Consider the following 26,737-nt stretch of genomic DNA (forward strand, 5'->3'; position numbering starts at 1 on the left):
CAATCCGTACCCCATCAATTAATGGTGTTAATCAACAGACCACAGGAGCAGGAGTGGGGACATTTGGGAATTATGAGAAGGAATAGCTGAATTTAAAATTATATTTTATTTGTGTATGTGTGCACATGTGTGTATAGATGTGTACACACACATATACCGAGGTATGTGCAAATGTGTGTGTTCATGGAGGCCAGAAGAGAGCATCAAATCCCCTGGAACTGGAGCTGCAGGCAGCTGTGGGTCACCCAATGTGGGTCCTGGGAACCACACTCAGCTACTCAGTAAGAGCAGCAAACGCTCTTAACCTGAGCCATCTCTCCAGCCCCCGAATAGTTGAGTTTATGTGCCCAGTAAGCACTATCTATGGGGAGAATGATCACTCCTAGGGCATGCAAAAGGCTTTTTTTTTTTTTTTTTTTTTTTTTTTTTGGTTTTTTATTTATGATACAGGGTTTCTCTGTATAGCCCTGGCTGTCCTGGAACTAACTCTGAAGACCAGACTGGCCTCAAACTCAGAAATCCACCTGCCTCTGCCTCCTGAGTGCTGGGATTAAAGGCGTGCACCACCACGCCCGGCTGCAAAAGGCATTTATAAAAAAACGTATTTACCTACGTTTTTTTTTAAAGATTTGTTTATTTTTATTTATATGAGTACACTATAGCTGCCTTCAGACATACACCAGAAAAGGGCATCAGATCCAATTACAGACGGTTGTGAGCCACCATGTGGTTGCTGGGAATTGAACTCAGGACCTCTGGAAGAGCAGTCAGTGCTTCTTAACCACTGAGACACCTCTCCGACCCACTTTTACCTACTTTTTAAAAAGAGTCTGAGGCAGGTGCACTGGACCCCCCTTTAATCCCTGCACTGGGGAGGCAGACGTAGATCTCTCTGAGTTCTAGACCAGCCTAGCCTTCATAGTGAGTTCCAGGACTCACTAAGATAAGACCCTGGCTAATCCTTCTGTCTTTCTCACGAGCCAGGATTACCAGAGTGCATCACCGTGAGATAAATCTATTAAAACATGCTACAGAATTCATGGGACCCCCCTCCCCTTTTAGAGTCAAGAGCCCTCTCTATAGTCCTGACTGTCCTAAAATTCACTATGTAAATCAGGCTGGCCTTGAACTCATATCTACCTCTGCCTCCCAAGTACTGGGATTAAAGGTGTGAGCCACTACAAACCGGTTAATTTTATGGAAGTCTTACACCAGCACATGTTCGGTCACTGATACCAGCATGGCCACAGCCAGGCTTTGACAAATGACTGCTTGTCTTGGTTTCCCATTTGTTTAGAGGGACTGAGAATCTGCACATTTCTGCTTCACAGGTCAGGTTTGCGCACACAATGCTTAGTCCCTAGTAATTACTTTATTAACAGTAGTTCTAATGTTAGTTAAATGTTAGTGTCATTTAAAAGTATCATAAACTAAGCCCAGCTGCTTGGGAGGTTGACAGAAGAGTCAGGAGTGCAAGGCCAGCCATGGAAACTTAGTATCATGTCTCCAAAAACAAAACAACAACAACAACAACAAAAAGTATACATATTAAAAGGAGGTTGGAGCTAGGCAGTGGTGGCACACGCCTTTAATTCCAGCACTTGGGAGGCAGAGGCAGGTGGATTTCTGAGTTCAAGGCCAGCCTGGTCTACAGAGTGAGTTCTGGGACAGCCAGGGCTGTACAGAGAAACCCAAAAAACAAAAACAAAAAAAAAGTGGGGGGGGGGTTGGAGTTGGCCTGAGAATACAGGTCAGAAGTAGACCTTTTGCCAATCATGTGTGATGCCCTAAATCATACCTTTAGCACTTGGATGAAGAGCTTCACAGCAATTACTACACTCACTAGAAAAACACTTCTCATCCAGCTATAACAATGCTCAACTCAATAGAAAAATTCTGAACATTTTATAAAAGAAGTGATAAATGCTAAAATGCTCAATGGAAAAGTGTAAAATCTTATTAACACTTGGGCTCTGGGTGTCAGAGATGATGAGCATCTATCTCCTATAGTCTCCGACGTGGCACGCATGGCAAACATCACTCATCATCAGAGTTCTCTTTCGTGGCTTGAACTGGAGGATCTTAGTCCTAGGCAGCCCCTTTCAGTGTCACATCTCCATTAGTAAATACACAAAATCTTAAACTCCTCAAGCCCCTGAGGACCGTCCAGAGCAAGAAGTTTTTACTCGAATGTTAGGGGTTGGAGTGTGACATTCCTGGGAGAGTGTTTCTACAGGGTGAGTCCAGGAAGCCAAGGACCAGCTCTCTCTGCACAAGAGATCTCCTGCTAGGAACCCACTGTAAGGAAGCAATCGTAAGGGCGATGGCTCAAGCAAACCCGGATTTGCAGAGCTGTCCCCTACAATGGGATCCATGCTCACCAAAACACAGAAGTGCTTTAAACTTCCAAACCAGAGAGAAGCTGGCACAGAGCACGGGATGGAAGGCTGGATGGCAGTTCACAATCTGCTGGGCGACTCTCAACACACAACACGTGCTCCACACATGAAAGGAATGTGGACGTTATTACTGAGTGGAGATGGTCACTGAGGAAATGTGTGTATTGTACGGCTGCCACTGTGTGACATTCTGAGGAAGGACACCTGTGGGGACAGTAATGGTGGAGGGGGAAAGCAGCAGAGCACTAGACTGCTCAGGAAGTGACAGACACTCTGAGAGCAAACACATATCAGCACCCAGTCACCCATTTGTTTGGAATCAGAGAACATCAATACCAAGCGGGACTCCCATGCCGCTGCGGACTTTGACAATGATCTCGCTGTAAGGTCACCAAGTGAAACAACACGCATGCCCTTGTGGCGGGTGAGCAAGGAGCGGGGACATGACACTCTGTTTTGGGGTGAGTCTAAAACTGCTGTGCAGTGGGGCGTGAGCCCAGGAGTGGCACAAAGAGACACAGAGTAACCCCATTGGAGGATCTGGGTAAACCATGTGAGGTCTGACCTCAGCATGAGGAGGGGGGGAGGAAGAGAAAGGGGAGGAGGGAGAGGAAGATGGGGAGGGGAGGAGGGGGAAAGGAGGAAAAGAGGGCGGGGCTCAGAATGAAGCAACTAAAGCAGTGCTTCTCTGCCTTCCTCATGCGGCACACTTTAACGCAGTTACTCACGTTGTGGTGACCCCCCAACCATAAAATCGTTTCATTGTTGCTTCATAACTGCAGTCGTAATGTAAATGTCTGACATGTAGGATGATCTTAAGCAACCCCTGTGAAGGGGTCGTTTGATCCACGATGGGATTGCAATCCACAGGTTGAGAACCACTGTTTTAAAGGCATTCTTCCCATCTGTCAACAGACTCTTAGATCGAACCCCGGGGCGGCAAAGGGAGGAATCCAGGTTAGAAACTGAGTACAAAGGGGGCACTGGGCACAGACGTGATGGGTGAGGGGCTCACCAATGTAGCAAGGCAGCCTGGTATGTCCATCATGAAGCATCCCTGGGTTTGTCTTATGGTCATGTTTTTGAAAGACTTGCCTGTCCGCTGCATCCTTCTCCTCCCTTCACACCACACTCAGGCTGTGTGCCAATCAGATCAGCAGGCTGGCGAGCCATCAGCATCTTAAGCAAAGGCCCTGAAGGACCATGTGCACTCACTCTGCCCTGCTTCCTCCTGAAGTGCATGAGGCTCAGCAAATGTCCTGGCTTTGTTTTGTTGTTTTGGAGACACAGTCTGCCTTTAGAGCCAAGGCTAGCCTTGAATTCTTGATCCTCCTGCCTCAGCCTCCTGAGCTGAGATGGCAAGCATATACCAATGTATCCAGCTTCATGTTTTAAAATAAAATCAATCAATGGATAGAATGCAATGTGGGAAGGGAAGTAATCTAACCACAACTATGTGAACACTATGGCTGAACTGTAACCCCGAGAAGAGAGGCTAGACTCTGGAGAGAATTCTCTGTGGGATCTGATTTATATAAAGAAATGAAACAAACTGAGGACAACTGTAGTGTGAAACTGTTTCCTAGCCCAGCTCCCTCACAGGTTCAGGGTTTCAGGAGTTAGTCCCCGTTGCTAACACTGTTTGGGGAAGGTGTGGAACTTTTTGCACTGGGTTCCAGCAGGTAGAGTCGGGGCTGACCGGTTCCCACTGAGGTCTCTCTACAGCACGGCCTGTCACTCAGAGGTGAATAAGACTCATCCCGTCTATCACAGGTAGAGCCCCAGCCACCACCCCTTCCCACCACGATGGCCTATATCCCCCGGACCACGAGCCAAAATACAACCTTCCACCCTCAAATTGTTTGTCAGGTATGTAGTCACATCTATGAGAGGAAGTAAAGTAGGGGTCAAGTTCAGAGTTATTCTTGGAGCCAAGTGGAATGGGTAGAAAACAAGAGTCCTAGGGTGCTAAAATCAGGTTTGATTTCTCAGTCTGGGTGCTGGTTCCATGGGTATATTTGTGGAAGTATCTCTGGTCATGCTACTATAAGGGGTGTGTGTGTGCGTGTACTTGTATGAACTAGCATGCAAAGGCAAGACCCAAGGCAGGGGACCCAAAGGCAGGAAACACCATAGGCAACTGTGGAACTGAGCTCCAGTCAGCTCGGGGCTTCCTGCTGTGGAACCCAGCTGTTTGGGCCTGTAGAACTGTGCTCCTCCTAAGGTGCTCCCTCTGGGAGGACTTCTGAAATGTATCACGTTTTCTTCTGTCAGTAGGACTCGGAGAGGCAGAGGTCAGAACAAGTCCTGGAGAACCTGTTTCAGAATGGCACTATTTTTGTGGGCTTGCATCCCACTGTGTTTGACATACTTAGGTGTCACAGCTCCCTTCAGTAGCAGCTGGGCCATTCTCAGTCCCAGAAGCATGAGCCACCTGTGTCAATCAATGGTACACCTCCATGGTCTCCCCAGCGACTGGATATGGAGCCTGGACTTTCTGTTTCCTTTTCTTTTTTATGATTGCTTTTACTTTTTATGTGAATTGGTGTTTTGCCTGCATTCATGAGTGAAGGTGTTGGATCCCCTGGAGCTGGAGCTGTGAGCCGTCATGTGGGTGCTGGGAATTGAACCCGGGTCCTCTGGAAGAGCAGCCAGTGCTCTTAATCCCTGAGCCATCTCTCCAGCCAGCTCTCTGGTTCGGTTTTGGTTTTGGAGAAAGAGTTTCTCTGTGTAGTCCTGGCTGTCCTAAAACATTCTGTACACCAGGCTGGCCTCGAACTCACAGAGACCTGGCAGCCTCTGCTTCCAAAGTGCTGGGATTTAAGGCGTGCACCATCACTGCCAGCAAGAGCCTGGCATTTAAGGAGTATCACCACACACGATTTCTCTCCTCTGCAGCTGACAGCTGACCCACTTTAGGGCAGTCAAAGTGAGTGAAAGGTGTTTATTTTGTGACTTCAGTGAGAAAGCCCTCAGGCAAGGCAGCCAAGCTCTGCAGAAGGCTTTGCAGGGCACATCCATGAAGCCAGCCAACAGAGCGGAAGGACACGGGTACAATAAGAAACATATTTGACCCTGACCTTGGTTTCTGGCACACTCTCTAAAGGGAATATCTCTCGCTATTTCTAAGAAGCCCTTTGGTCAACACCTGAGTTAACTTCTACAGACACCAGGGAGCTTCAGGGTGGGGCCAGCCTCCTTAGAGCGCTAGAGTGTTCAGCCTCACCCACTGAGCTCTGAAACTGGGGAATAGGGCTGGAGATTAAGCCCTACTTCACAGGGCTGCGGTATGATTCTGAGGCAGAGTGCTTGCTTGCCTGTTATGCACAGAGCACTGGATCCAATGACCAGACCCAGAAAACTAAACAACTAAAAATTTTTTTAAAATGTGGGACTGGGGAAATGCTCAGTGAGTAAACTGCTGGGCTAGCACAGAGACTGAGTTCAGTTCCCAGCACCCACATACAATCCAAGTTTGGGGTCATGTGGGGGAGGGGACAGATGGAGCTTAGGGACTTGCAGGCTACCCAGTTCTGAAACAGTGAGCTGCAGGTTCAACAAGAAACCCTGTCTCAAAAAGAAGGTGGACAGACATGGAGGAGAACGTCAACCCCCAGTCTTCACATGTGCGTCCCAGAGCGCAGATGCATGTGCTCTGCGTACCACACACACACACACACACGCGCGCGCGCGCGCGTACGCGTGCACACACACACACACACACACCATTCCCTATGCAGCTCTTCGGCCTGGCAGTGTCTGGCTTGGGCCTTTTCTATAAGCCAGGAATGGTGAGAAACACCATTTCCTTCATTCTGTAAGTCAACCCAGGGGATGATGGAGACTGGGGAAGGCTCAGAGCCTCCATCTACAGCAGTCAGAAGCATAGACACTTAGGATCTGAAACAAATAGTCTGAAGCGGATGTCCCATGGGACTGAGCCCTAGTCCTCTGGAATCTGTGCTAAGCCTGGGAAGCCAGTGTGGAAAGCTGAGGCTGGGGGATCTGAGAACTGTTTGGCACTGGGCACACTGGAAGGGAAGAATTCAATGGGCAAAGCTGGAGAGCTGGTCAGCAGATGGGAAAGCCAGCCCACCTCTTCATTTCTTCATTGCCTGGAAGCTTTCATCTCTGTCTGTCTGTCTGTCTGTCTGTCTGTCTGTCTCTCTCTCTCTCTCTCTCTCACACACACACACACACACACACACACACACACACACACCTGCAGACAGGGTTTCTGCTCTGAGCAGCTGTCACCCACCCTTGCTTTGCCCTGCCCCACTGCAGGTATGGGGCCCCTTCCAGCCAGGCTTCTTCCTGGTGGCTCCAGCTCTCCGTCTGGGCCTTGGAAACCAACTCAGATGCATGCTCTCTGGGTTGCGAGTTTGCACTGGGCCCTATACCCTGAGAGGGACCTGGTGCTGGGGCCTCTTCAAGATACACAGAGCCTGGGTGTGATACCTCACACCTTCACCCCAGTTCTTGAACTCAAGGGCAGCCCCTGCTACATAGCGTGATCTGATCTCACACCACGAAACCAGGTGAAAGTTACATGTGGCCTTTTCTCTTCTAGTCTCCAAGCTTCCCTAGGGTTTGGGAGCTCCGTAACATACCAACACATCAGGCAGCTGTACTAAAGAAGGAAGCTACTCCTCAGTGACTCTTCCTGACCTCAGCTACTAGCACACAGCAGCCTCCCCAGAGTGTGCCCTACTGGTCACCCACAGTCAAGGCGAATCTGTCACCATGGGGCCCCTTGCTTCAAACCCTGCACAGTGACCATCTCATGCAGAGCCGATAATACAGGACACCATCTCCTGCGACCTCATCTCTCATGGTTCTTTCTCCTACTGCCCCTAGTGTAGCCCCAGGAGCCTGCCCTCCCTCCCACATGACTTTGCGGTGGCTTTTAACTCTGTAAGGAGTGTTCTTCCCAGCAGATGTGCATGGCTTGCCCCTCCCGCCAGGCTTCCACTGATGTCAAATCTCTGGGCATTCCACATTAACTAGTACCCCTTGCTCTTTCTCTCCTGCCTGCTGCACTTTCTGCCGACCACACCGTTCTCCAATGTGCACGGTATTTATTTATAAGATCGGCCCCTGCCTCTCCCCAACTAGAACGCAGACTCCAGGAAGTGAAGATGCTTATCTATCCTGTCCCTTGCTGCATCCCCTGCAGCCAGAACAGGGCTTGGTGCAAAGTGAACACACAACAGGCTCTGGGACGCATGGTCTCCTCCGTGTTGGCAGCAGGACCTGAAACAGAATGGCTGATGAGAAGAGCACTCCATGATGCTTCAAGTTATTGTAGTGCGACTGCGGAGGTGCCTGAACCTCTCTGGACCTGTGGACATCTACTTGATAAGGTTGCTGTGCGAAATGTACTCGGAGCTCAATGAGTAAAGGCCCTTCAGGTCCTTCTTGCCAAGCCTGATGACTTGAGCTCAATCCCCAGGCACAACATGGTGGAAGGAGCGGACTGACTCAAGTTATCTTCTGACCCACACATATACACCACAGCACGTGTGCACCCACACACATGTGTACACACACATAGACAAAGAAATCCATTTTCAAATATACAATACCATTGGTAGCACGCTCAGAATGGCTCTGGTACTCAGATGGACTCGCAGGTACTGAGTGGCTCTGAGCCGTTGGTGAGGTGAGGTGAGAGGTGAGCTCGCTGGTTAAACAGAACCCTAGGCTCCACCCCTGACTTCCTGACCCACGGTCTGTCTAACATGCCTGGTTTAGGGGACTGTCCAACTGCGTGCTCAAGATGGGGTAGGGCTGCTCGCCTGAGTTCTGGGCATCCTTGCAACATCTCCACAGAGCATCTCTGGCTGTAAGGGCTTCCTGTTCTCTGGCCCCCAAACCATTTCTGCCACGGGTCACATAGTAATAAAGTAGGTCAAGGGGACTTTGAGCATGTACCTGACGGCTTCCAGAAGACAGACGTTGTCTTCTCTGTTTGCAATGGAAGGTGCTGAGCCCTCAACCCTGGGCTCTTCCCCTACCCAGCATTCTCCCCTGTGATTTGAGGGCACGGTGATCTACCTGCCCTGCTTACGCAGTCATCTGCCATGCAGGGGGATCCTACTGTGTGCTGAGCTGCTGGCAATAAAGTTGTTCTGATCCTTTGTACTCTAGTACTAACACTATGATCCTGGGATTCTTCTATGACTCGTGTGTGTGTGTGTGTGTGTGTGTGTGTGTGGTAGTCATGTATAAACACCAGAGTAAACAGTTTTTCCACGAAGGTGGAAGGGCTCACGTACAGACCCATGCGTTGGCAGAGATCCTGGCTTGGAGTGATGCAGACGGGCCCTGCCTTTTACAAGCACCTACTGTATGCATGCTCTCACTCCTCACTGTTCCCTTCCTATGGGTGACAGGGCAGGAGCTCTGCTTCAAAAGGACAAGTGGTGTGAGGAGCTACTGAAGCTTACAGATGAAGGAGACCAAGGGGGATGACGTCGGCTAATATGCCTGCGTTTGCATGGTGACACAGGCACTAACACTTGTAATGTCTGCCTGTCACACCTGTGGGACAGACTGGAGTTGTGGGACTGCGCTGGTGGAACTGACAAGCTCAGAAGGAAGAGGCTCTGCAGAGCAGTGACACTGCCAGGAAGGTGACCTTCCTCACGGGCCTCCAGGAAGGAGGTGGGAGGGGATGCTCTAACGTATCAATGCCCTGGCAGAGTGGGGTGTCTTCTAAACCCGGCGGGGGGCACCCATTCCCTCCCTTGTGACCAGTTCTGAATGCCAGCACTGTCCTGCCTGCTGAGAATCCAGAGAACAGGGTTCCTGTCCTCATGGGTCAGCTGCTATGCCCGTGGGCATGCCTTACCCTGACCCTTATTTTTTTCTGGCACCAACTGCCTGGTGTCTTGGGGAGAGTTAGGTGTGTGATTGTGAAGACCAGGCAGTCAGAGCCTGGATCAGCAATACTCGGTGATGAGTGCACCTTCCTTCCTTCCTGTTGCCTCAGGGTGGACAGGTAGGAGACCCAGCCAATGGATGAAGAGGTGGAGTGTCACAGGAGACCACTACGAAGAGAAAATGATGCAGAACAGCTGTGCCCGCTGCCAGGCTTGTGCCTCACCCCCACCCACAACCTCACTCCAGTGGCTGCCTGTGAGGGGAGCCAGTCCAGAAGAAAGCAGAGTAGGCTGGACCGAGTCTTGAAGTTATTGTGCGAGCCCTTGGATCCAATGCTGCCCGGAGCTCTCAGGAGCCTCTTGGACCTCGAACTGAGCCACATGCATTCCATTTTTGCATGACGGCTGAGTTTCTGGCGGGTGGTAATTCCATAAAATCCACGACCTTGCAGACAGTTTTCCTTCGCTTTTCAGATGGAGGTTCGGAGAGGTTACGTGGATTGACCGAAGCTGCACAGCAGCCATATGGAGTCTTACCAGCACAAAGCCTAGCCTCCTGCTACTATTCCCAGGGGGCACGCCTGTAGGACGGGTGATGAACTGCAACTGAGAGAAGAAGGGATCCTGCCCAGGACAGGCCTTCCTGAGAGGATCCCACAAGGTGATCATCGCAGAACCTGCTCCACCCTGAGGCGACAGGAAGGAAGGAAGTGTAGGTGGCACACTGGCAGCTGCTGCTATCTCAACTTTTCTTTCTGCCAGCTTTAAAGAAACAGAAGAACCCGCAGGAGAGCCTGGGCGGTCTGCTCTCTACAGTCAGGATGGCTGATCACACTGCGCAGGTAGCTCCACACAGTGGCGGTGTGCTGGCCGCAAGTGGGAGCCCTGCACAGATGAGCTCTGAAGGCTGTGGTGGCCTCGGAGCTGGTGACCTGTGTGGCAGACCGAGGACAAGTCCCAGATGATGACCTGGGATGCAGCCGGCCTGCCAGCTCGACTTCCTCTGGACCGATCCCTACACTGAAACCCGCAGACTCTAAGCTCAAGTGGATGACATCGTGCACTCCCAGAAGTCTAGGAGGCCGGAAATGAGAACACAGGCAGCCAGGTCCCTGCAAGGAGCAGCTCAAGTAGAATCGGGGAAGACAAGTGGCAGAGGGAGATTCCCTGCTGTGATCAGAACTAGGGAAGCCTCCTGTTGTCCCTTTATAAAATGAGACAAGTCGGGCTGGGCTGCTGTGAGCCTGGGACCTCTTCCATTTAGGCGCTGAGCCCCACTCTCCCTGTCTGCACAATGAGGCGATCGGGCTTCATTTCCTTCAGTGCCTGCCTGCTCTGGCTTTCTGTGACCACAATGCAGGGGTGGGATGGGGGGGGGGTGTCCAAAAACTCGCAACACTGGACCAGCAAGTGACAAACACCTTCCCATCAACCTCCTTACTCCACCACAGAAGCCAACATAAGCTATGGTTAAAAAACAAAACAAAACAACCTGATGGATTCCAGTCCTGGGATCCACTGCACCATTTATACCAAATCATGACAGCCCGGGGCACCCTAGGTGGACATGGCATGCCAGCACCCAACTAGCAGAGCCCTTTCCATTTCTCTCACAGGTTCCCGAATGGGGAATGAATTGTGAAAAACAAGAAGGTAAAATTAGTCTGCCCTGCCAAGGAGTAATTTATGCTGTGACCAGCCCCTGGAGGGAGGACTGTCCAGGCTTGGGTTGGCCTCTGGGGTTGGCAGAGGGCATCCTGGCCATCTGGAGCCCCTGTCTCCGGGCTCTTCTATTTCTGGCCTCTGCTTCCTGGGCTGCTGGCACAGGCTCTAGAGCTTTCCTAAGTCCCTCCTTGTGCCCTCCCTGGCAGCAGACCTCCAGCAAGCAGACATGCCTGGGTTCCTGTGAGCTGCCCATTCCGCTGCCCTCAGAGTTCACAGGTGAGGGAGATTCAGCTCAGAGAGGATACTTGGTTAACTACAGGGATGCAACTAAGCAGGATCTGAACCCAGACCCCTGCTTTCCTTGGCCTGATCTCCAGCCCTCAGGTGAGTGTGACAAGGGACAATGGCAGCCCTCATACCTACTACATGCTTTCCAGTCTCGGACTCTGAACAGCAAAGCCCTCCATGTTCTATCCACTAGCAGGGTGGAGGGAGACCCCTTACTAACCCAGGGAGTGGGGCCACAGAGCAAGTGTGAATACCATTGTAGAGATCCTGCTATTGGGTGCAGAGTAAATGTGGGTGAGGGAGGGAAGGACTCCCTGCATACAGTGGTCTATGTGGCTGTGTCACTCATAGGACTGACCAGGCCCAGTGGAGACCCTGGGTATAGCTCTCATCTAGGCAGCTGTTTCCATTTCTGGAATCCATGAGGAACACTGGACGGGGGGGTCCATCTGAAGGCGAGTGAGTCAGGTAAGTTACCAGACCTTCCTGAGCCATGTTAAAGATAGGCTCAGGGTGGGGTGGGGGTGGGGGCGAGCACTGTAGGCTGAAAGAGTTCAATGGCAACACATGTGTCCTGTATGAAGGTGAGCACACTGTCTGCCCTCAGTCCCTCTGGCCCCAGAGTACCAGTAACACCCACAGCGGCCCTTGCAGAGAGAATGCACTTCCACTCCAGGGGCTGGCAGCTGAGCTTCTGTGTGGCCAGCTGGGAGAAACATCACCTTCTCCCTAGGACGTAGTTCCAATCGGCTCTGCTGCAGGTCTCCCAGAGTGAGCACAGCTGCTGTGGCCGGGCCCTGGGTACAGCGCTTTCAAACTGCACTGCTGGGCCTCTTCCCATCAAAACTGGCGGGCAAAGAGTCCACGTAACTCCCGCAAGACCCCCCCCCAGTCACCGCTGCCTCCCAGAACAGCCCTTATTCGACAGTCTGATGGACCCCTTGCTCACACCGCCTGTGTTAGAAGTAAGACTGGGATGGGGCTAGCCAAGGGCACCTGTAACTCCAGCACTTGGGAGGCTGAAGCAAGAGAAGGCCTGTGAATCTGAGGCCAGTCTGGGCTTATGGTGAGGCTTTCCCAGCTACACATGGGAACTAACAACAGCGGCCGCCATGGATTATTCTGAGGAGTAGTTGGCTCATCACAAGGCACCAAACATCACCTAGCCACCGGTAAGCCACAGTACACAAGCGAAGTGTGAGACCAGACCCCTGTACAAATCCCTGACACGATACTCACGACCTTCACTCCAAGCAAGGCCAGGTCAGTACCTTCAGAATGAGGTGACAGCAGACCAACAGGAGCCAGCAGCTAGAACAGAGAGGCCAAGCAGATGCCCTACCACCCACCAGCACCCTCTAGCCTGCTAGTCTTTCAGCGACTTACTTTCCCCCGTTGAGAACTGGCCCAGTGATGGCTGTTCTGTGCTTCCCTGGGAGTCCCCAGTGTCCTCCCTCTAACAGGGCAGAGGACCTTGGAGCAGTGACTCTTCAGCTGGCCATTTCAACCACCAGGAGGGTGTGTGGCTTGGTGCTGGGGAGGGCTGGGCTGGGGCCAGCCACACACTCCTCTGCTTTTAAAATGTAATCCCAGCTGTCTGCACTCGCTGACCACACGCCACTGCCCGGAGAGGCAAGGCTAAGCAGGCTGCCCGGCTGGACACCCTCTGCCAAGATGATCACATTGGGTGGCCTTGTAAGAAAGGAGTGAACAGACAGCCAGATGGCCTGGCTACCACTCCCAGCCCTGCCAGTGGTCAACCATGTGGGTGGCTTTGAGACTGTCGTTTAGGAATCTGTAACCTTGGTTTCTCCTCCTGGGCAACGGCCACAGCCGGGCACCTGTTTCACAAGGCAAGCTGGTCAGGCAGGGCAGACTGCTGCTTGCCAGGGTGTAAGGAAGAGTCAGAAGCCACTCTCGCAACACGGAACCAGGAGAATGATGTTCTCCAGAGGCCGAGGCAAACCCTTGCCTGGGCCAACATGGTGCTAAGACACCCAGCTCCCAGGGGTAAGTCTGGCTCCAAGCTGCTTTCTTCTCATGCCCACCCCGCAGGCCAACAGAGATCAAGTCCATGGCCACAACGGCCCCATTGAAAACCAGCAAATGTGTCCACGGTGTGGGGTTACATTAGGTGCTATGCTCCTGGCCATCTCCTCAGAGCAAATGACCAGGACAGCCACTTTCCCTCTCTGCGGGCCCCAGTCCAGACCCTTCGGGGCCAAGCAGGGTAGAAATCTGATCGCCCACTGCATTCTCAGGCAGCAGAGACCTCTGGGGCACTCACTGACCGGGGAATGGAGGCGTCACAAAGGCGAGAGCCAACCCAGGCTGCTCACCAGGGACGTGGGCTCCGCGCCCAGTGAGGCGATGGTGAACGAACCCCACGACAGGGACGCTGCTGGCCGCCTACCCTTTGCCTGGCCAGCCCTTTGCACTCAAGGCTGCCCAATGAATGACGTGAGTGCTGTTATTTCTGGTTCACAGTGGATATGGCCAAGCCACAGAGGTGCCACCGTTCTAGAAACGGTGGCTCTTGGGGGAGCTGGGTCAGGATTTCAACCTGGGCACTCTGATTCCAGAGGCCGCTCATCTTCTGAACCGCCCCCGCACCTCCCTGCGGCTCCCACTAGAACAAGGACAGCAAAGAAGACTGAAGGAGAGGAGACACCAGGGCCAAGGACGCAGATTTTCCATCCAGTTCAAAAGAAGCCAGCCTGGGATAACTGGCGTCCATGGGGGGTGTTTGGTTCTTCATCAACTCTATTTTTTTAAAAAAAGATTTATTTATTTATTTATTTATTTATTTATTATATGTAAGTACACTGTAGCTGTCTTCAGACACTCCAGAAGAGGACGTCAGATCTTGTTACGGATGGTTATAAACCACCATGTGGTTGCTGGGATTTGAACTCAGGACCTTCGGAAGAGCAGTCGGGTGCTCTTACCCACTGAGCCAAATCACCAGCCTTCTTCACCACCTCTTAACGGACACATTTTAAATATCGGATAATACATTTTTAAAGCACAGCAGGTTCCCATAACCCAGCAAGAGCAACTCCAGAGAGGCCCGAGGAAGCCCTGGAATAAAATCGTAGCTAACCTTGATGTCTATCGCTAGGGGACTGGCTAAATAACAATGACTTCCAGGTACTATGCATTAGTGTCTTTAGAAAGATGGTAGGCCTCCATTTGAAGACAGAGCCAGACCGGCTTTGATGGCTCAAGCCCATAATCTCAGTATTCAGAACACTGAAGCAGGAAGACCAATGAGCTGGAAGCCAGCCTGGGCTACATAGCAAAGAGGGAGGCTGGTGGGGGAGAACAAGAGGACAGCCCAGTCAGGAAAGTGCTAGCTGTGCATAAGGACCAGAGTTCAGACCCTAGGGATGTAAAAATAAGTCAGGTGCACCAGTGTGTTCTTGAAATCCGGGGAGGCATAGAGAGTATCCTGGGGCTTGCTGGCCAGTCAGTCCAGCCAAATCAGCAAGCTCCAGGTTAGATGAGAGAGACCCTGGCAGTCATGAGTCACAACGTGAAAAGTGACTGAGGAAAACATCCAGCACTGACCTCTGGTCTCTACATGCACCAGCACATGTGTACACACACCCAGCATGTGCAAGCGCACGTGCGTGCATGAACACACACACACACACACACACACACACACACACACACACACACTACAGAAAAGCCAGATTTTTTTTCTAGGTAGAATGTTGAAAGTTAATGTACCGAATAGTCAATACTACAGGCAACTCTCGCTGTCTGTGTCCTATACACTACGAGACTGAATCCAGAAGAACTGTGCAGGGCCACGGCTACTGTGATGCTAGCCTTGTGGAAGAGCCAGGAATGCCCACCTGCTAAGGAAAGCCTTATTTGTCAACATTCCACTTTTACAGCAAATATATAGTTGTACGACCTTTATAGGGTTAAAACTCAGTACAACAAAATTTAAAAGACACAAAGATCTGCCTTGGGAACCGGTGATCCACCTCACCCCACAGCAATACAATCACCTACAGTAGGGCTGGGAGCATCAGAGAAAAGTCCAATGCCCCATGGACAGGTGGACTGGGTGTCCCTGCCGAGCCAGGTTAGGGAAGCGGGGACCCAAGGCCTACCTACACACATGTGGAGTCCCTTTTTTTTTTTTTTTTTTTTTTTTTTTTTTTTTTTTTTTTTTTTTTTAAGATTTATTTATTTATTATATGTAAGTACACTGTAGCTATCTTCAGACACTCCAGAAGAGGGAGTCAGATCTCTTTAAGGATGGTTGTGAGCCACCATGTGGTTGCTGGGATTTGAACTCTGCACCTTTTGAAGAGCAGTTGGGTGCTCTTACCTGCTAAGCCATCTCACCAGCCCAATGTGGAATCCTTTTAAAGCACTGTGCACACGATTAGACCCTGGGGAGGGGGAGGCTGGGCAATGGAGGTCCCATTGTGACTTAAGTCACAAGTGAAAACAACCTGGCTACTGAGGGCGGCCTGCCCTTCCCTACCCTCCCCCTATCCCCGGCTTCCACAGTGACCTCAGCTTCCTCCTTACCAGAAGCTGCCTAGCTCCTGCCCAGCTTCCAGGGTTCAGACAAACATACAAGGTGTCCATGGGCTAAGTACCTGACGGTGACACTGTACCCAGGCAAGGGCCCTAACTGTCCAGTGAACCCTAACCCCAAACAGACTGAACCCAGCTAAACCTCAGGACCATGTAATAGTCAAACACTGATGACATCACTACTTCAAGTCAACTCCAGTGTGGACAGAAGAGCCAGGAGGAATAGACCTGAGCCTCAGCTCTGCCTTCAAGTACCCACGCAAGACCCTACCATCTTCACTGAACTCTTGGGAACCTCAGTTAGTCCATCTGCCAACTGGGCCAATGGTGCATCTCCCAAGCTGGCTATGAATAAGTTATTGTCAGCTCACCTGTTTTTCACTCTGTGAAAAACAGTGGTTCCAGTAACACAAGCGGTCACAACCACACTCTAGGGAGACCCAAGGCACCAAGAAAATAAAGGGCAATGACTGGGCTCCAAGACAGTTAGACTTGCTGGGTGTGGTGGCATGTGCCTTTCATTCTAGACAGAGGTAGGCAGATCCCTGCAAAGTTGAGACCACCCTGATGGCCACTCTAGAGAGTTTCAGAGCAGCCAGGACATGGTTGGACCCTGTGTCAAAACAATCAAAGCACAGAGAAGAGAGGAGCGGACAGAGTTGCTATTGAGGGGATACTAAATGGTGCCTGAGTCAAACCAAGCCCCTGACTGAGCCCTGACTCCTGGGTGCAACAATGGGGGACCCTGCCGAGCAGGCTTTGGGTGGCCTTTGAGAAACAGGACATGAGGTAGTCCTGCATGACATTAACCAGGGAAGCTGCCGGCTTCAGGGAGGGCAGGCAGCAGGGGAAACCTGAGACCACCGACCTAAAATCTGCCTCCCCCCCACACACAGAGAGCGCCACTCTTCCAGTGTGACCAGAGTCACATCAAAACCAAGGCACCTCAGTGACTCCAGGCTGGTTGGCCTGAAGCCCAAGTTGGGTCAGGTGAAGAAGGCCCTGCCCCACCCCACTCTGCAGGAGCACAGACTCCTCTGAACAGCAGCTGCCCAGCCTGAGGCTGCTGCAGGACCCAGCTGGTCTGGGAGACTAACAGAGAGAGTGAGCCAGGGGCACCCTTAACAGGGCCCCAAGGAGAAGGGAGAGGCTGGTGCTAGTGGGAGGGGTGCTCCCACAGCTCCCTCCTGGGCAGCCCCCCTCCTTGGGCTTGTGGCCACATGCAGGCCCAGGCACACCTTGGGTTCTTCCCAGAAACCAAGGGCAAGGTGGGTCCCTCCAGCTCAGCAATGAGCCTGGGAGAAAGCAGAAGGAGTAACCTCTTCACGCTGCGCCGTGCTCCCTTCCCCTTCGCTACGCTGTGCTCCCTTGAAGTGTCGCAGGCTGGGCCCAGCTTCCAGGTGTGGCAGAAATGCTGGCCTCAGCCCTGGCCATCAGGAAATCAACATGGGAAGCAATGCAGGCCACTGTCCCTTCTGACCCCAGCTCTCCAGATGGTAGGCCACAAACACGGGTAACCCCAGTCTCTACAACAAGCCCCAGCTTCCCTCCTCTGTGCACGGGCCCCACCAGGCCGCGAAGAACCTGGCCACTCCACTGGCTGCTCTCCAGGTCAGGCCCTGCAGCTCTGGTGTTAGAGGTGGGGGGGTGAAGCTTCACCCACAGCCAGCAACCACAAGCTCAGGACCAGATCAGCCCAGGAGGGCTGTGGTCTCACCCTGGGGGCCTGCTGGTCACCACCCAGGACTACCTCACAGAATGGGCAGAGAGCTCCTTCCTGGCAACTCACTCCACTGCGTGCAGCCTCCCTGGAGCCCAGTGAAAAAGAAGGACTGCACCCCAGGGTGGTCTTGTCCCTCCTCTAAATAATCATGACCGTTCTGAGCCTCCTGCTACAGGGACAGAAGTTCTCAACCTCAAAGCTAGCTGCATCTCACCGCTACTGAGGAACAATCAAGATCTCAGTAGTTCCACACAAGTTCTTCCAGTCTCTAGGGTCATCTCCTCCCCTCTCCCAAATGCCAAGGCCTCTCGCCATTCACTGGCTCAAGGGCCTTCCTATACCTGTTCTCGGTGCCCAAATGCCCCTCCCTCCCCTCTACAGGCACACTTCTGCTTTTCCTGAGGGGTGTTCAGCTGCTCCCCTACCTCTGGGAAGTGAACCTGCACTCTCTTCCCCATTGCCAACGTCAACCCTCACGCTTCCTGCCTTCACTTATAGTCAGGGCGGGAGCCAGAACTGCGCAGACTACCTGTGATTAAAAAACAAACAAACAAACAAAAACCAAAAAAACCAAACCAAAACAACAACAAAAAACCCAACCACCTTGTTTCAGCTTCCAAACAGTGGCCCTTGGTTGCGTTTGCAAACTACAGTGAAAATGGCAGGGGGACCTCACGGTGCAGTAAGAGTTTCTCCAAGTCCTGTGACACTCCCCTGAAGGATCTGTAGCAGAAGAGTGACTCGACAGCTGCTCACCTAGGGCAGAGGTCCACCCAGCATTCCCTGCGCGGCACAGGCCAGGCTGCTGTCACCCTTGCCTTCCAAGGAGAGCCATCCAGCAGTGTCCTTGCATTCGCAGACCCCAAGGGGATACTGGTCAACTATATGATGACAAAGTGTTGGGTAGATAGGTCCGACCACCCCACAATGCAGCTGCACTGTGCCAAGAGCCCTCCATGCCCCAGACTGGCCTGGGCTACTGTTCTTCATGGTCTATGTTTTCGCTTCACTACCCTGCAGCTCAGGGGTGAAACGGGAAAGTCACCGGTCACCCCACGTAAAGATCCTCAACCCAGAGTGGGTGATCTCCGCTCAGCCTCTCCTATCCGTGTGACTCTGGGTCACCTCTTCTTTGGACTTCCGTTTCACCTTTACAAACCGGATCCAATAACATCGGCACAGTGGGGCAGCTGAGGCTGGCGGGGCTGTGCACACACACGTGCCTCCTGCAGGCATGGCTGGTACTGGGGCTCAGCATTTCTTGGGAGGGATTAGTCCTGTTCTCTCATGCACTAAGTCACAAGTGTCTTTGGTACGCCTCTTCCCCTTCCTAAGGTAAGGGGCTTCTCACTCTTCACCACACCTCCTGGCTGGGACACCGAATCCTTGGCAAACACCAACCTCCCTGGTTACTCTGACTTGCTTCCTGGAACCTTGCTAATCTGCACAGGGGCTTTACAGGCACCCAGATACACAGGGACACATACAAGACCAGTCACCCTGACTCTGCTGGGGCTGTGAGGTCTGAGCCAGGTCACATCAATAGCTCCCCACCCTCCAGGTCACACCCTACCGAAGGCCATGACAATGTTGGGTCCACTGTAGCTGGGTCCCCATGCGCTGCTGCATGACAAGCTCTCTCAAACCAGGCCTCCTCCCTGCAGCGGGACCCTTTCTTGGCCCTCATCCTTTCCCTCCAGGAAAGTTCTAGAAAGCAGGAGATAACAGTCTGGGAGTTCTGGGATTGTGGGGGTGGGGGGTGAGGGGTGAGGGTGGGTGGTTCCACATCTACCTTCTCAGATATGACCACACCAGCTCAGCTCAAGTTTACGTCACACCACCTACCACCCATAGCCTGCTCTCCTGTGTTCACTAACAACCCTTTCCTGAGTATGGACACTGGTTACTACAAACACATCCAGGAGGGAGGTCCTTGGGCACAGCGGAAGGCTGGATTTGGAGCCTGGCCTCTTCGAAGCAAATGATTCCTATAAGGTCTGTTCTGATCTCTGAGCCTCAGTGTACAGGCTGGTTGTGTGTGTGTCAACTTGACACAAGCTGGAGTTACCACAGAGAAAGGAGCCTCCCTTAAGGAAATGCTTCCATGAGATCCAGCTGTAAGGCATTTTCTCAATTAGTGATTAACAGTGGGAGAGCCCCTTGTGGGTGGTGCCATCCCTGGGCTGGTAGTCCTGGGTTGTATAAGAAAACAAGCCGAGCAAGCCAGGAAAGGCAAGGCAGTAAGTAACATCCCTCCATGGCCTCTGCATCGGCTCCTGCTTCCTGACCCGCTTGAGTTCCAGTCCTGACTTCCTTTGGTGATGAACAGCAATGTGGAATTGTAAGCCAAATAAACCCTTTCCTCCCCAACTTGCCTCTTGGTCATGATGTTTGTGCAGGAATAGAAACCCTGACTAAGACTACTCAGTTTCCTCAGTGGCACAATGGGGTGTCCTGCGAGGCAGCCAGCCTGCCTTGGGACTTTGGATAAATGTTTTGGGAGTAGGCAGAACCTAGAGAATGCTGGGTTTCCTTCTGTGTCAGAAGGGAGAGAAAATTCCACAGGCCACAGAGAGCTCCAGAGGTTCAGGTGTGTCTCATTGAAAAGACAGAACCCAGCCCTCCACCGCTACTCTACTCTGAAGCTGATGCCAGGAGGCAGGGTGCCAGCGACCCATGTCTGCTCCCCTCCCCCATCATCACTTCATCTGAGACTCTTGGTCTAGCCAAATGTGACTATGTTCTGACTCTGAGGTTCCCAGGGTGGAAAAGATCCTGACAACAGCTGTGCCAAGACCCTACCTATCAAATCCGATTTAAAGCGCCAAAGATGCCTGCTGGGAATTATTAGATAAGACATAAAGTAGCCCCTAAGGCTTCCTTTGTGATGTAGCTTTCACTGGGTGACTGGGAAGAGTCTAAGCTGTGTGCCCTTCAGCTGGTCAATCGACCTCTCTGAGCCCAGGCTCCCCCTTCCATAAATGGATAGGAAAAGCAACTGTACTCAAAACACTTCCGGCAGCCGACCCCCTCCTGAGGAGCAGTGTCTTCAATTTGGTACTGACAATATAGAGGGAATTATTTTTTTTCTCACGGAATATGAGATGGGACTGACACCCTCATCTCTGTGGCCAGAAAAGGAAACTGGAGCCAGACAGGCCTCAAGCAGCATCCAGTGTGTGGAATGAGTGCCCGAGGGTGTGGCCTCTGCCCATCTCTTTTCAGGTACGTTGTCCTTGGTAAGGAATACAAGATTGTGTCCATGCCTAGGACATGCTTCCCTGGTGCTCAGAGAAAGGTGGCACAGGTCCTCTGCAGGGCACAATGCCAACCCACCAACTTGGTCTCTTCCCAGCTTCCCCCTCCCTGCCGGGTCCCAAACCAAAGGACAAACACTAGGATTCTCTGCCCACCTGAGCTGAGCCTTCACCCGCCCACTCCGACCTGTAAATCATCTCTGCTGCTGGCTTCCCCCTCTTTCTTTATCACTTCTGCAACCACTTCTATGTGGCCTGTGCACTCTAGACCAAGGATCTGGTCACCATGTGTTGTAAAATCCCTGGGGGAGGGGGGCTCCCTGCAGCCCACCAGTGCGCAAATTCCTTCTTGGCCAGCAGGATTCCAACCTAGCTGGCAACTGGGGGTCAGGGTAAGGCAGGAGCCAGGTGACCCAGCTACAAATCCCAGTTGCACAGCTTGCGGACAGTGAAGCCTCCCCCCTCCCTGAGCCCCCCCCCCCCTGTCTCAAACCCTAGGCTGGGGACACACAGCGAGGGGACCTTGCAGGGAAGGCACATTGTGAAGAGTAAACGCTCCATTTGTTCACCACTTCACACAGCTTCCAGGCCACATTCACTAAACCCTACACAGTTCACAGGTAAGCCAAGTGCCAGATACTTTAGGGCTAAGAACAGAGAGGGAGAGAGAAACAAAACAGGTGAGTAAGGCATAAGATCTTTCCTAAAGAGAGAAAGCAGGAAGCTGAGGCGGGGAGTTGTGCGGGCTGCAGTTCTAAACAGGAAAGTGCCCCAGAAGGCAGTAGCTTTGTCGGTCCTGCTGCTGAAGACGGAGCCAGTCCAGAGCTAACTGAGGAGCAGTACTCTAGGGAGCCCCTGTCCGAGGGAAGGACCAGGACACTGTGCTCTGATATCCATCCCACCCTCCTGCACCAACACTCACCAACCACAGACCATCTTTCCAAGGCTGCCCGCCAGCCCTGACCCACTAGGATGCCTCTCTTCTTTCTCTCTCTCTTCCTCTGCATCCAGCCCAGCCTTCAAAGCCTATCCTGAAGGCGTCCTCCACTGAGGAGACTGCGCCTTGACTGGGGTCGACTGCTCTGGTCGACCCCACCATCTTTCCTGGTGCCTAGCTGAGCTTGAGCCTGTGAACTTGTAAGACAAGGACTGGGTGGCCCCAAGCCTGGCACGACAAGAATACATAAGCTTCAGGTAGGAACAAAGAGCAGGATGACACCCAGGCTCAGGCTTCCCCTCCTTTTTTGGGGTGCCGGGCTGAGAGATATCACTAAGCGTAGGTACACTGTGTATGTGAACATCAGCCCCCTCGATATCAGCAGATGCAAATCTGCAGTAGGAAATAGGCTTTTTAAAAATAACAACACACATTTTTCTTTCTTCTGGCTCCTTTTTTTTTTCTTCTTTCTGCACAGCTTATTTTTCTGCCATGGCCCCTGGGCCAGCTGCCGAGAAGCCCCTCCCTCCCTGGCCCCACTCTGAGAACATGGGGCTCTGGGGCCTCCAAGGACTTGCAGGCTCCAGTCAGAGGTGGAGATTACCAGCCAGCTTCACTCCCTCAAGCCCTACTCCCAGGTACTCCTGGGCCAGGCACTCCTCTGCTCAAAAGTCTATATTAGAGGGGTGCCAAGAAGGGTCACTCACCCCACATTACACTTTCATAGAGCTTGCTCTATGATATGCCCTTTCCACCCTCTCATACCCCCACACACTCACCAGCCACCGCCTCTCCAAGGCTGGCCACAGCCCCTTCCCCACACTGATGCCTTTCCCCTCACCCCCCATCTCCGTGTGTGTGTGTGTGTGTGTGTGTGTGTGTGTGTGTGTGTGTGTGTGTAGACGCTATCCAGGGAGCTTCCAGGGTCCTCTGCCTTTGCTACAAGTGGCTGCTTTCAGGTGACATCCCACTTTCTGATCCTGACTGTGCCATAAGCTCTATTCCTCTCACCCCACCTCTCAGAGCCTCAGTTTCCCAATCTGTGAAACACTTGTGGGTATCTCCAGAACAGGGATGTGGTATGGAGCAGCTAGCACTTGATTGTACCCCAGTGATAGTGGTTCACATGTTTGAAGAGGTGGTAGTATTTGAAGACATGGGGTCTATTAGGAGGTCCCTGGGTTAGTGTGTGTGTGTGTGTGTGTGTGTGTGTGTGTGTGTGTATTTGATGAGGCTTCTTCCAGACTCCCTGTCTTACCATGTGATCTCCCCTGTCACAGGCCCCTCCACAGTGCTATTCAGCACACTGAAACACTCCACGACATCTCCCTGGAGCTAGGGCCATGCTGTTTGGACCTTCAGAGTCCAAAACTGTTAGCTAAATGAATGCCCTTGCCTCAGACAGTAAATGGCCTCGGGTGTTACACCATCCTGAGAAACTGACCTATACAGGACAGAGCTGCTTAGTGCCTGACAGGTGTAAGCCCTCGGGGACACTAGCTGATGTCACCACCATCCTTTCCCACCCTTGCACTGAATATCAGTAGAGATTAGCAGAGATCTCGCTCATCCTCTGTCATAGTTCTCTAGAGCTCAGCGCTGCTGGGTCCAGACACCTACAAGGACCAAGAGCTTCTTCACATCTGCCCTCCGCCAGTTACTTACTGCTGCATCTGAAACCTTCCTGCTGGGACCTCAGCTCAAGGAGGCTTGGGGCGCACTGCCTGTCCTCAGTCAGGGCCAAGCGCTCACAGAGGGCATTCACCCAGCAGCTCTCAGACACAAGCCACTCACCTGAAACAGGACCCTTGGCCTGGTGACGATGTAAGATCATCACCAAGTAAGTCCAAGGAGACAAGGATGAGACCAGAAACACCTGTAACCCAAGTTTAGCCTAACCCAGAAAGGCTTCCTGGAGGAAGTGACATAAGCTATCCCGTAAGAATAAACCAGCCTGGGTCTCAGTGGTTTCAAACAACAAACATCTATCTCTCAGTGGTACTGCACATTTATTGTGGACCGCCAAGGCACACTGCTCATGGCATGCCACAGAAGCAGTTCCAACCCTGCCATCAGATGCCACACCACCAAGAAGGAGATCTTAGGAGAGTCTTGCATTGACAGCTAACTGCTTTGAGTCACAAGCAACACGTGTCTGTGGGTCCCAGACTCACCAGCTAGTCACATGGCCTTGACCTAGAATAAGAGGACTAAAGGCAACCCTGTGCTGTACCTGGATTTACTGGAAATATTTTTAGGAGGACAATAAAGACCACCAGACACAGGGGCTGGAGAGATGGCTCAGCGGTTAAGAGCACTGACTGCTCTTCCAGAGGTTCCCAGTTCAATTCCCAGTAACCACATGGTGGCTCACAACCATCTGTAATGGGATCCAATGCCCTCTTCTGGTGTTGAGTGATTGTATGCTCACATAATAAATCTAAAAACAAAAAACAAAAAGAACGAACAACAAAAAAAGACCAGCAGACATTTCCACACCACTCTGCCCCTCATCGTCTTTCGCTCATTCAGAAATCCTAGGTCAGGATCCAGGAACTGGCCAGGGAAGGCTGGGCTGGGCACAGCGAGGTGGAGATGGGGAGGGCAGGAGATGAGGCTGAAGAAAAGGGAGAGTCATGTTTATCAGAGTCATCCTTTATCAGAAGTGCACCAGGCAGACTGGAGGGGGAGCAGGAGCAGGAACTGGGGAGACTGAGGTGACCCCAATTGTACCACAGGGAAAGAGCAGGTGGCTTATCTCAGACAGTTGTCCTGGGAACAGGCAGTACTGTTCCCCAATGTGTTGGTGGGGAGAAATTAGGAAGCCGGGATGGGTTGGATTCACTAAAGAGAGCTAGCTTCCTGGGCTTGGAGATGGGTGGACTGACTGGATGAGGCAGGCAGAGACACACTGAGATCAACACTGGAGGAAACTTATGGAAGAAGGCCAGGAGTATGTTAAGATCCCCAAGTGAGAGACCACAAAGGCAGCATAACTCCAAACCCCCAACTCCTCCTCCAATAGGCTTTGCCTCTTTCAGGCTTTCTGATAACCCCACATTGAATCTAGGTGAAGAGTAAGCCAGATGAAAGACTCTCATCCGATACCTCAGAGAACCAACCCAAGAAACATTCGGACCAGAAAGCTCCAGCAACTCAGGCTGGGGGTGATGGCTGTGATGACAGATTAAGGGCTCCTGGGACAAGTGCTCCTCATTCTTAAGACAGATACTCAGAAGGTACCATTCCCAGAGAACACCGGCTCCTTAGGGACACTGTCAGTTAGGGGCTGGGTGAAGCAGCCTGGGGTCTGGCGATTGTGATACCCAAGATGGTTCACAGAGCATCGCCCAGGATCAAAGCTCTAGATTCTGAAACCAGGAGCCTGACCCTGAGCCAGCTACTTGATTGATCCTATCTCAATGCTCTCCCAGCTGACTCCCACACAGGCTGTACTGAACCCACAGCAGGGAAGGAGAACCCCCTTGAAGAGATCAACTACAGCCCTGCAAAATCCAAAGCCCTGTGGGAAGGATCCTGAAGATGTCCTTTCCAAGAAACTAAATAAACCAGGGGGTCTGGGCCATGTGCCCAGAAGGTTTCCAGCAGAGAGCATGCTCTGCTCCCCAGGGATGAGGGGGATATGGGACTTCTGACCCATACACCCTACACCATCAACTAAGACCTAGGAAAGTCCCTGCCTTCCTCTTCAGGAGACAGGGGTGACACGGGTATCACACTTCACGGAAAACTACTCAGCTTCAGATAGACAAAACTCCCAAAGTTTATAGGGTTCCCAAGATGAAAAGAAGGCTCCCTTTACTGCTTGCAGTTCCCACGCACAAAGGACTGGGCGTGCTTCTCCTGATCACTCTAAATCACAGACCACGGCTGTCCTCCACACGAAGCCATGGTCAAAAAAACAAAAGACAGACTTTTTCCTCCCCTAGGTCACTAACTGATTTTAAGGGTCTGAGCTCCTACTCAGATGGGCTCAAGACACCAGCAACTTTTTGCCGTATTAGCCCAAGGCTGCTCAGTAGTCCCTGCAGCGACTTGCCTAGGGCACGCTGGCCTTGACGGAGGAAGGTCATTGGCCACCAAGTTTCTGCAGTTTCTGCATCACATAGTACCTTGGGGACCGGGAATGAGGAGGTGGGGGGGGGGGTGGAGACGACACTCAGGGGCGAATTCCCGAAGAGTCCGTGCCGCAACCAAGACTTAAAATAGATAAAAGGCACGCCCTCCCTCTGCCGCCCCAGGCCTGCGTCAGGTCACAGAGAGGCATGCAGTCCCTAAGCCCCCCAGCCCGGCCCCGAAGCACCGGCGACCGGGTCCCTACAACTAGGCCAGCGGCTGCATCCCGCCCTCGCCCCGCCCTGCCCCCTGTCTACGCGTTCTCTTTGCGAACGCCGGGCCGGAGCAGCCGCTCCCATTGGCCGGCGGCCGCGTCCGTCAGCGCGCGGCGGAGCCGAGGAAAAGGCTACAGTGGAACAAGGCGGGCGAGTGCGCGGAGGAAGGAGGCGGAGGCTGGGCCGCCCGAGGCCCGTGTCGGGCGGTGGCGACGACCTGCGGGCCCCGGCCACCTTGGGACCCGCCCCGCTCCCAGTGCTCCTGCCCGTGCCCCGTCGCCCGCCTGCGCCCCTGCTCCCCAGTGTCCCCCCCGCGCTCGTCGCCGCGGCCCCCGCGCCGGTTGGCGAGCCGCCCAGCGTCTTCCGAAGCCATGTTCACGTTCATGGCCACGGTGGCCACCGGGCCCACTCACCTTCGCGGGCTCCCACGCGGGGCGGCGAGCCGGGCCGGGGCCGGGGCGGCGGGACGCGGCGGGACGGGGCGGCCGCGCGCGGGGTCCCCGGCCGGGCAAAGTTTCAGCGCCAGCGGCAGCGCGGCGGCGACTCGCTGCTGCTCTCCTCCCCTGCTTTGACCACCATCTTATTAGTACAGGAAATGACATGGAAAACGGAAGAAAGCGGCGTTTGGGGCAGACGCGGACCCCCCAATTCAGGGGGCCGGAGCCG

At 52.8% G+C, this 26,737-nt stretch overlaps 1 protein-coding gene across 3 annotated transcripts in view; it reads right to left on the reverse strand.

Moving 5' to 3' along the window:
• Positions 1 to 26,534, reverse strand: part of Prdm11 (PR/SET domain 11) — a 70,567-nt gene extending 44,033 nt beyond the window's left edge. For 2 of the 3 annotated variants that reach the window (XM_029536699.1, XM_021194759.2), the window contains exon 1: positions 26,485 to 26,534. The gene's annotated coding sequence lies outside the window, so the exon portion shown is untranslated. Of the gene's footprint in view, positions 1 to 12,625; positions 12,644 to 26,484 lie in introns of those variants that run through there. The other variant, XM_029536698.1, reaches the window with a different exon arrangement.
• Between the last annotated feature and the right edge of the window lie 203 nt (positions 26,535 to 26,737).

This window comes from Mus pahari, chromosome 3 (genome assembly GCF_900095145.1).
Source record: "Mus pahari chromosome 3, PAHARI_EIJ_v1.1, whole genome shotgun sequence".
NCBI classification, from domain to species: Eukaryota; Metazoa; Chordata; class Mammalia; order Rodentia; family Muridae; genus Mus; species Mus pahari.